The sequence below is a fragment of the Sturnira hondurensis genome, unplaced genomic scaffold (assembly GCF_014824575.4).
Source record: "Sturnira hondurensis isolate 20B ecotype Veracruz unplaced genomic scaffold, ASM1482457v3 Scaffold0006496, whole genome shotgun sequence".
NCBI lineage: Eukaryota > Metazoa > Chordata > Mammalia > Chiroptera > Phyllostomidae > Sturnira > Sturnira hondurensis.
Window position 1 is genome coordinate 19,377,659 of NW_028079127.1, and position 10,683 is coordinate 19,388,341.

Below are 10,683 nucleotides of genomic sequence, written 5' to 3' on the forward strand. Positions count from 1 at the left end.
CCATGGAGGCGGGGCAGGGTGGTGCCCCTGGGGAGTATGGCCTCCCCCAGCCCCAGCCCAGGTCCTGTGGTCCTTGCTCCCTCCCCACCAGTTAGCCACTCCCTTCCAGTCCAGTGTTTTTCCTAGAGAGTCCAGCAACCTCTGCTTCTACCACTCTGGGCTGGACTGCTCCCTCTTCAGCTCCGTGGGGGTCCCCAGGGATAGGGCTAGGCCTGTGTTTGCTACTCTAGTCATATACCTCCTATTCAGGGGCTCAGACCCCACACAGCCACCTCCGGCCCTCCTCCCCTGACCGCCAGTCCTGGGAGTCCCACACTACCCTGACACTAGATACTGTGGACTCCCCTACTGGCACTGCTCTTGCAGTCCTGATTTTGTGAACACTGACTGTCCCGAGCCACCCCGTCTTGTCAATTTCTCTCCCTCCTCAACTCCCATTCAAATGTGTCCCAGTTCTGTGTCTCCACAGTCCCTTATTCTAGGCCTCCATCCTTCTCCTTGGCTCTTCTATAATCCACCCTATAATCCATCCTTTCTACATGCAGCAAAGGGGAACCTGCTGAAAGAAATTATATCATTCTCTTGCTCACAAACCTTCTGTGGCTCCCCAGTGCCCTGAGGCTACAGCTCATACACACTGCTTTGGACAGTGTAGGAGGCAGAGGTGGTGGAGTGGAAGTTGACAGCAAGGGTTCTGGGCAGCAGTCTGCAAACTTGCCAACTGCATATTACTTTGGACAAGTACCAGAAACTCCCTGTGCCTCAGTTTTCTCATCAGTAAAATGGGCCTGAAATCATTATCTACCCACTGCACTGGCTGAGGTCAGGACAAAGGAGGAAAGGTAGGTGAGCTGTGCAGAATGCACATGGCATGTAGGAAACCCTCCCTAGGGGTGAGTGGTTATCACAGTAATTTCTCCAAGGCCCCACAGGTCTGCTCTAGTTCGAGGTTCTCCTCCCTCTAATGGCCGCACACCAGCACTGCAACATTCTGACGTGCCCTGCAGTCCCCATCTCCTCCTCCCCACCTCTCCTTCCCTGGTTGGAGCTGGGCTTCTCTGCCTACTGGTGTCCTCAGGCTGCCTCCTCCCTAGCCAGACCCCAGTGTCCTGGTGCTGAGTCTCGGTCACACCAGGTCTCTGATTCTACTTCCCTTGCAGCATAATCCTTGAGGGTGGCTAAATCGTTGTCAAATTAAATGAACAAATCACACAAACTCTACTTCACCCTTCCAGGGCTCCCTTCTTCTGGAGCTGGGAGAGGTGTAAACAGCTAATCCTGCAGACACTGTAAAAATATTGGCCTTCGTGTGTGTGCAAAGAATGAAGAAATGAAGCCCTGGCTGGTGTAGCTCAGTGGATTGAGCGCGGGAACCAGATGATTGCGGTTCGATTCCCAGTCAGGACACATGCCTGGGTTGCGGGCCAGTTCCCAGCAGTGGCTAGTTCCCAGCAGGGGATGCACAAGAAGCAACCATACATTGATATTTCTCTTCCTCTCTCCTTCCCTTCCCCTCTAAAGATAAATAAATAAAATATTTTTAAAAAAAGAATGAAGAAGTGAAGGTCAGGGAGCCGCCTCAGTGGAGGTGGCGGTGAGGTGAGAGTGCTGGAGGGAGAAGTGCATTGAGGAAGGACAGTTCAGGAAGAGGGACAGGGAGGTGGGACTGGGAGGGTGGTTTGGGGGAAGGGCCGAGGAGCAAATCAAGGGTCAGAGATGGAGGAAGCCCTTGCCTGGCAGCTGAGGCAGCTGAGGCAGCCAGGCCAGAAGAGGCCAGGACTCATCCAAGGTCAGGTCATCCAGTGAGGGACCTCACGAGCACCTGCACCCTTCACACTCAGGGACCCAGAAATCCTTTTGAGAGACATTGTTTGGGCAGCAGGGGTGGGTTCCTAGCCACATGGACCTGTGCCCACCAGCCCCACACCACCTGGACTGAACCATAAAGACTATAAAAGGCCCTGGCCGGTGGAGCTCAGTGGATTGAGCGCGAGCCTCCCAAACCAGACGATCGCGGTTTAATTCCCAGTCAAGGCACATGCCTGGGTTGCAGGCCAGTTCCCGGCAGGGGACTCATGAGAGGCAACCATACATTGATATTTCTCTCCCTCTCCCCTTCCCTTCCCCTCTAAAGTTAAATAAATAATTTTTTTAAAAGACTATAAAAGGACACCCAGCCGAACTGGAGGTGGCACTTCAGCTGAAGGGAGAAGTGGCAGCTGCCAGCTCAGTGGAAAGCCAGAATAGCCTTGGGGCTGACCACAGGCCCAGGAGTACGTCCAGCTTCTCCCAAGTTCCTACCCTGAGCAGCAGAGACCCCCCCACCCTCCGTGGGCCGTGACAGACACTCCGGCCTACAAGCTCTAGGAAGGGGAAGCTGCCGGCACTTCCCCAAAGGCAGTTTCGGGATGGGTGTGTCTACCCCACCCTAGTCCAGGAACAGGCAGAACACCCCGGGGTCCTCAGAGCCAAGATCCTGACCATGCCACCTCCATGGCTCCCAGGTGGCAGGGAGTCCTGGCAAGGCCCTGTGACCACCAAATCACAGCCTGGCACACAGGGCCCCAGCAAGTTTCTGCCTGTGGCTACAGCCAGGCTCCACCTCCTGGTCCGTCCCCTGCACTTCCCCCTTCCTCTTAGCCCAGCAGCAGTTCTGAGATTGCAGTCAGCTACACTGTCCACTCCATCAAACCTGCCTTCCCAGGCTTCTCTCCCTCCCACAGAAACGGCCCCAAGCCTGGGAGGCCTGGGGCCCAGGGTCCCCTATCCTGCTTGTTCACCTCCTTCAGAGTCTATTGTTTTTGTCCTGAAGAGCTCAGGCCCCCCACTCCTTGACAGAATTTTCTAGATAGGCTAGGGGGGTTCACCTGACAGGGATGAGGATGGAGGGAGGAGAATCTGGGAGGAGGGTCATCTAGAGTTTACCGCGACCCCACTGTGCCAAGAAGCCTGGGCTGATGGAGGCATCTGGGACCCTGTGCTCCAGGAGCACCTGTCAAACAAGGTAAATGGGGACGAGCTGCCCAGTTTCAGAGAAAATCAACAGGGGTGACACAAGAGCCACTGGGGGGCATCTGCAGGAGGGAACAGTCTGAGGCCGAAACCTATGAATGCTGAGAAAGGACCAACTTTTTGACAAGCCAGAAGAGTGATAGGCAGAAGCGACAAAGTACAAAGACCCTAGGGCAGGAAGGGGCTGGGTGTTCCTAGAGCAGAAGGAAGGCCAGCCTGACCAGAATAATAAGGGCTAGAGGGACAGCAGTGTGAGAGAGCATCACTGAAGCAAAGATCAGGCAGGCAGAGATTTCTCAAGTCCCCGGGGCAGGCTGAGGCGGGGGGGTGGAGCCTGCAGCTGGCCCTTGCATCTCCAAACCAGCCACTCAAGTCCAGCCCTGCAAATCCAACTGCTCTTGGCACTCAGGGTGACATGCCTGGGGGCAGGCACTCAAGGTGACATGCCTGGGGGTAGAACTGCTTGGGGCCTTGGGAGGACACCCAGGGTGCTCTGGGGGTTTGGGGGCCAAGGTCTAAGCTGAGCCCGTCCTTGTCCTTGAAGAGTTCATGGCTCAATTTGCCAGTGTGCCTGCCACATACACAGTCTCTAAAGGCCACCTCCCCTGGGAAACACAGGGTCCTTCGAGGGCCTGGGAAGCAATAATCACCCCTATCCCAGGAGCCACTCCTCTGCCCCCCCCCTCCCCAGGTTTCACAGCCCTCCTGCCACCCTGCCCAAAGACCAAGGCTGCTAGCCTCTCCCGTGACTCGTTAGGGCCTTCATTAGCATTGCTTCCTGAAATTTAATTTAATGAAGGAGCAAAAAGAGCCCTAATGAAGGTGACGAAATAGCAGGCAGCCCATGAGGTGCCTCCAAGGCTCAGCTAGCTAGGCTCTGGGTCTCCTGTAGACAAGGACTGGGAGAAGGGGTTCGTGTCCTGGGAGGGGTGGTCACTGAGTTCTGGGAGCTCGGACTTCACTGTATGGAGTAAATGCTGGGACCAAGCTCCACGGAGTCAGAAATGAGTCCGGCCGGGGACTGCTTCAGGCTCCTGGAGGAAAGGTTTTGAGATGCTATCAGCCAGTTGGAAGGCCGGAAGGCCCCGAGGTGCAGACCAGCATGGTGTTACAACACAGGCCAGGCTGTGGGCTAATGCCTTCGGGCAGTCAGCAGAGGCCAGGTCCACAGGGCTATGGGGCAGAAAAAAGTTTGAACTTTGTTCCAAGTGTGATGGAAACCATCTGAGGGTGTGAAGGCAGAGTGACATGATCTATTTTCAAGTTCCCTCCGGATGTATGAAGTGTCTCCAGTGGGCAAGAGAGAAGGCAGGAAGGGAGGTAGGGGGTAACCACCGTGTAGTACAGGCAGCAAGGGTAATGCAGTGAAGCCTATGGACACTCGGCAGTTCAGGTCCCCTAGGCGAGGGGAGCTCTAGGGAGAAGGGCGGGTGCGGGCTCATGTAACTGGGCTGAGCTTGTTTCCTCCAGCAGCTTCGGGCTGGCCAGGCCCCTTCAGTCTTACCCACTGGCTTGGCCTCTCCTCCAAATGGGCACTGCTCAAGCACTTAAAGAAAATCAGTCTAAAGTGGTTTCCTTTATTCCCACGCCTGCTTCCCCACCTTTGTGGACCTCTCCACCTCCTCTGCTGGAGCTCTCCCCCCTCCCCCCACCGCCATTTCTCCATCGCTGGAACACCTCCCTATCCCTGCTCCCAGGTCTTAGCCAGCGTCGGGCTGCCGGGGACCCCCAGGGCTGCATTTCACAACGGAACGGGCCAGGAAGCGCAGGCTGGCGCAGAGTCGCTGAGGGTGCAGGCTCGCAGAGGCCTGCCCCTTTCCTGGCCCCGGCCTCCCACAGTCCCCTCACACCGCCGCCTCCCCAAGTCCTGAAACCCACGCCCCGTCCCGGGTAGCCTCCGCCCTAGAGGCCTCCGCGCCCCGCCCCCACCCCCACTCCCGGAGCTGAAGCCGGAAGCGGCTTCCGCGCGCGCTGCCCCGCCTCTTCCGGGGCCTCTCTAGGCAGGAGAGCAGGGTTTCGGTAGCCGCCCGCGGCCCGGCAGGGCTTCGCGGGGCAACGGCGCCTCCTGGTGGGTCTAAGGCGCAGCGCGGGAGCATAGGCCTGCCTGGTTTCTTACCCTTACCCTCCGCCCCCCCCCCGCCCCCGCGGCCACCTTCTCCCTTATGGTCACCCCTACGTGCCTGCTCTCCCGCTTCGTTCTCCCGCTTCCGCCTACCTGCCAGTGGGTGGCCAGAGAGGTGTCCCCGCACTGGGCGGCAGGCTTTTGGCGTCCTCTTGCTCAGAGCTCCCCGGGACGCCCCAACACAGGCCCCTCCCTGCTCTGACCCCAGGCCTCCAGGCAGTCTTCCAGCCTACACCCCATGGCCCATCCTCGGGCAGTCCCATGACACCCGCCTTTTTGCTTTTTCTGGCCCTAGCTTCTTTGCATCCCCTGTTTCAGGGCTCTCTCGCCTCCATCTCAAATTCACAGCATCGATTAGACGCTAATTTGGGTGATTATTCCCGGAGGGCACTTCCTCTGCTTCCTGAAGATCAGGTGCCCATTGCCTGCACCCAGCCCAGGGCCGGGTGCGCCGTGGGCGCTTTGGGTACCCGGCTGAGTTTGACCCCAAAGACGTGGACAGGATAAGAAGAGGAGCTAGCTCCAAGTAATACTTGGAGGAGCTCTCAGAACACTTGATCAAGGTTGGGTGTGGGAGTCTGGCCCTCTTCTCCATTCTGGGAACCCTTCCAAGGTCAGGGAGCCCGAGGAGGGCCCGAGTTTGGCTCCCTGAGGACCCCACCAAGTGTAGGACTAGCAACTCCTCAGTCACCTACCCAGGATGCCCAGTGGGGGGGCAGGCCCCCCCCATCCCCGCAACCTCTCTTCTCCCGCCCCGCCCCGAGCCTTCCTGCCTTCCTTCTTCCCCTGCGCCAACCAGAAAGCCTCCCTGGATTGCCTTGGATCCTCGGACCCGGCTGAACAGCCCGGAGCTGATGAGCTCTGCTAGCGGCTGGGGCAAAGTGTCGGTTGGGTTCCGGCGAGCCTAGACCTTGGCCACTGACCGCCAGGGGGCGGCAGAGACAGCCTTCTGGGGTCTGTCGCATTCTGTCTGAGTCTCACCAAGAGTGATGGGGCAGGTTAGCAGCCTTGTGTGGTTTTGAAAGCAATTTTGTTCTTTCAGATTTTTTTTGCTAGGGATACTCTCTTTTTAAAAAAAATGAATTGATCGATTGATTTTTTAAAAGGTTTTATTTGTATATTCTTAGCAGGGAGGGGAGGGAGAAAGAGGAAGAGAAACACATTTGTTGCTTCTTGTATGGCCCCTACCAGGGACCTGGTGGGCAACCCAGGCATGTGCCCTGACCGGGAATGGAACCCAATTCACTGGGCCACACCCGTCATGGCCGAATTGATTTTTTAGAGAGAGAGAGAGAGATGAAGAGACAGAGATAGGAACATCAATTTATTTTTCCATTTACTCATGTATTTATTGATTGATTCTTGTGTGTGCCCTGACCCATGACCTGGGTGCATTGGACACACGCTAACCAACTCAGCTATTCGGCCAGGGCCCCCAGGGCTACTCTCTATTTCTAAGTAACTTCCAGTCGATTATTACTGTTCTATGTTGTTTGAAAGTTATTCGGTTGCTGGATGACTTTAAATTGAGGCCAAGGCAGACATGTGCTGGTTTGCCTGAGTCCCTGGCTGGCTGTGCCTTGGACCCAGGATGCCCCAGCCACCAGAGCTTGGCCACCCAGCATACTACCTGATGCTACTCTCTACTGTCTCCCAGCTCAGTTCTTCCAGGGCCCTGGCCCAGAAGTCCCCCGGCTACCTCCAACCCACCATCCTACCAGCTTCTTCCCAGTCTTCCTCCAAAGCCTCTGAGGGCCCTGCCGCTCACGTCACACAAGTTGTCTCCATGTGGCTTTTCCAGCTCCTTCCTCTCTCTCCTCAACCACCACATTTGGGCTTGCCCTCCCTGGTCAAGGTCCTCAGCGGCCCGCATGCTGGTCTGTTCTCTACCCTCTCCTCCTGGAGCACCTGACGCTGGCTTGGCTCCCGGTGCCCTCACTCTCCTGGGTTTCCTCCCACCGCCTGTCCGCTCCTGCTCAGCCCCGTGCTGGTTCCACCTCATCTCTCCCACCACCTAACAGGAATGTTCTAGGGCTCAGTCCTGACTGCTGCCCTCCCTTACGTAAATGTCCCTCCTCCATGGCATCCAGGCCCCTGGCTCTGAGTACCACCCACTCCCCTGCCTCCCAAATCTGAAGCTCCAGGACTGGCTACTCTATTGAACCCAGGTCACACACGCAGCAGTCACCTTGGCATCTCCACTTTGATATCCAGTCAGTGTCTTAAATGTTTCATTGGCTAAGCTAATTTCCCTTCCAAGCCTGCTCCTTCCCCAGCCTCCCTCAGGGGATGTGGTGGAAGGTCCGGTCCCTAGATGGCCTTGGAGTCACCCTTGATTTGTTTTGTGCCTCCCCTCTTGCCCAAACCATCAGGGAACCCTGCTGCCTCTGCCTTCAGGACAGCTCAGTGTCTCTCCTGGACCAAGCCGCCACCCAGGCTGAGCCACTCAGCCTTTCTGTCTGAACGACCGAAGCAGCTCTGGATCAGGCCCACCCTTGGCTCCCCGACCCCCACACAGAGTCTAGTTTCAGCTCAGCAGCCAGAATAACCCATCTGAAACTTAGAGTTGCTGCTGAGTCCATTCCTGCCCCTCCTGTGATCAGGACGCTGCAGGGGCTCATCTTCCCCAGAGAAAAATCCAAAGTTCTTGGGCGGCTGACAAAGCCCCATAACATCTGCCCCCCTTTTAGCCCTCACTCACCCCTCTTATCTTCTCCTGCCTCTCCTAACATCAGGAACAATGACTGCTTGGCTGCTGCTCTCACAGGCCAGACACATTCTGCCTCCGGGCTTTGCACCAGCTGATCCCCCTGGCTGGGACAGTTGCCTGCAGGCATCCACATGGCTCCCTCCTTCTCCAAAGGTCTGATCAAAAGTCCCTTGCTCAGTGAGGCCCATCCTAGCTCACCTCCAGAGCCCCTGTTCTCCATGGCCCTCACCTTGCCACTTTTACTCCCAATAGTAATTACTAAGCATCTTTTAAAAAAATGTTTATTTTTAGAGCACGGGCCTGCGAACCAGAGTATCGCGGTTCGATTCCCAGTCAGGGCATATGCCTGGGTTGCAGGCCAGTTCCCCAGCAGGGGACTCACGAGAGGCAACCATGCATTGATATTTCTTTCCTCTCCTTCCCTTCCCCTCTAAAGATAAATAAATAAAAAATATTATTTAAAAATATCTTATTTATTTTTAGAAAGAGAGGGGACAGAGAAAGAAAGAGAGAGAAGCATCAATGTGTGGCTGCCTCTCATACATCCCCTATTGAGGACCTGGCCCACAACTCACGCATGGGCCCTGACTGGGAATTGAACCAGCGACCCTCGGGTTCACAGCCCATGCTCAGTCCACTGAGCTACACCAGCCATGGTTAGGCATCTTCTAAGAAATGATATAACTTACTTATTCTGTTTCATGTTTCTGGTCTGAATCCAATCTCCCACCCAGAATATAGTTCAAGGAAGGCAGGGTCTTCGCTTTGTTCGCTGCTGAGTGCCCAGGTGCTGGAAGAGTGCCTGGTGCAGAGGGAATCTTAACAAAAACTTGCCGGGTGAATGAATGAACCCCTGTTCAGCTGGTAGGTCATGTGCCCCTGTGCGCACAGGTGAGTGGGGAGAGGGCGGAGAACCAAGGCCCAGGCTTCTCCTGGTTTATATGCACTTACTTTCCCATTACAAGCCGTCTTAAGAAAAGCAGTTAACAAGAAGTATATAGAAGACCTTTGTGCTGAACTTTCTGACCGTTCTATCTTGTCAATATTCCAAACAGACAAGTGTTGTGTTATTGTTGTTGTTGTTGTTTTCAGAGAAATTGTTTTTTAATTTTTAGATTTTATTTGTTTATCTTAGAGAGATGGGGGAGAAAGAGAGGGAGGAAAACATTGATCGGTTGCCTCTCACACGCCCCAACCAGGGACCTGGCCCACAACCCAGGCGAGTGCCCTGACCAGGAGTCTAACTGGCTTTGACCTTTGGCTCTGTGGGACAACACTCAGCCACCAACTGAGCCACAGTGGCCAGGGCAGAAACTTTTTTTAATGTAACAAAGAATTTAAAAAACCTGGGAAATTCTTCAAAACATACAAAAATGCTTCACAATGACCAAGGGCCTGTAGGCCCGTCCTCCTGGAGTCCCGGTGTCTGGGACCTGACAGGTAGGGACGAAGGTTACTTATTTTCAAACAGTCATCTGGACACTTGGCCTTTGGATGTAGTGCAGAGGGCACATCGCCCAGCGCCTGCAGCCCCCTGCTCAGGCCGGAGAAGACCTTGCTGGGCCAGCAGAGGCAGTGGCCTCCCGGGCGCCTGCCTCCACCTTAGCTGTGTGTGTGTGGTGGGCGGGGCGGCCGCGATGCTCGCCTGGCCCCGTTCTGAGAGGCCTGCTGCCGCCCTGACCCACAGCCTTCTTTGGATGGAGGGAGTGTGAGAAAAGACCCCACGGTCTGTCCGCAGGGTGGACCCTGCCGGTGTTGCTCCTCACGCCCCAGGAGCCAGGGTCTGAGGCCGGGCTAGAGCCTCATCTTTCGGGGAAGAAGCCAGAGAGCCCCAGAGGGCAGCCCTGCACGCCAGGGCACTCTGGGCTGCAGCCACCTCCAGGCCAGCGTCCAGCTCTTCTCTGGGGCCACTGAGCTCCTGGGTGAGTCCCCAGGCTGGAGTCAGGCGACTGGGGCTGATGGGAATCAGACTCAGGAAGCCCCCCTCTGACAGGCTGGCACTGCCGTGGGCCCAGCAGCCACCAGCTTGAGGAAGTTCTTTCTTCAGGGGTTTCCCATGCTGGCAGCCGCCTTGCGAGTTCAAACTGGATTTTTCCTGCTGCCCTTTCCTCGGCGGCCTAGCTGGGCACAGGGTCTCTCCTAATGAGGGTTTCGTGCCAAGACCTGGGCAGCTCCATCCCGCTGGGTCTCAGCTGGTTCAGGTCCGCCCCAGGCAGTGGGCAGCTTCCCAGCCCCACCCAGGGCCAGGGCGCTGGGGCTGCCCTGCGTCCTTGCATCCCCTGCCCCACCCTGGGCTCCCCCCACGCAAAACTCAGACCCCACATGCAGGGACTCACTAACCCACCGTTATTCACAGGGGGTTTTCTGTTACTAAAAGGACCAGCCTGACACAGGACACAGGGTCCCTGAACTTCTGTTTGCAGACTCTAGGCATTGACGGAGGGTTGACATGGCAGCCGGGGTGTGGGCAGCGGCCCTGAAGTAGGGCTTCGCTGCCGCCCCCAGCTCAGACCCTCTCTGAAGCTGCTGCGGATGCACCTCACGTCCCTCCTTCCGGAGGCCTCTCTCTGTCCCATTTCCTGGGGCCTCATTAATTCTTCCCCACCTCACCCCGTGAGAAAGCAGGTCTGTGCTGAGCCTGGCCCAGGCCCAGAGCAGGGTCTGAGCGTGCCACTGGTTGGTTTGGGAGGCAGGGGGCGAGTGGGGTAGGGGACTGTCCCCATCCCCACCCTCAACCCAGGGAAAGAGGCAGGAGGGGCCTCTATCACCATCCACGCCCCGGCTCTCCCCCTCTTTCCCAGAACCCAGGGACCATGGAGATCAAGCATATAAAACACAG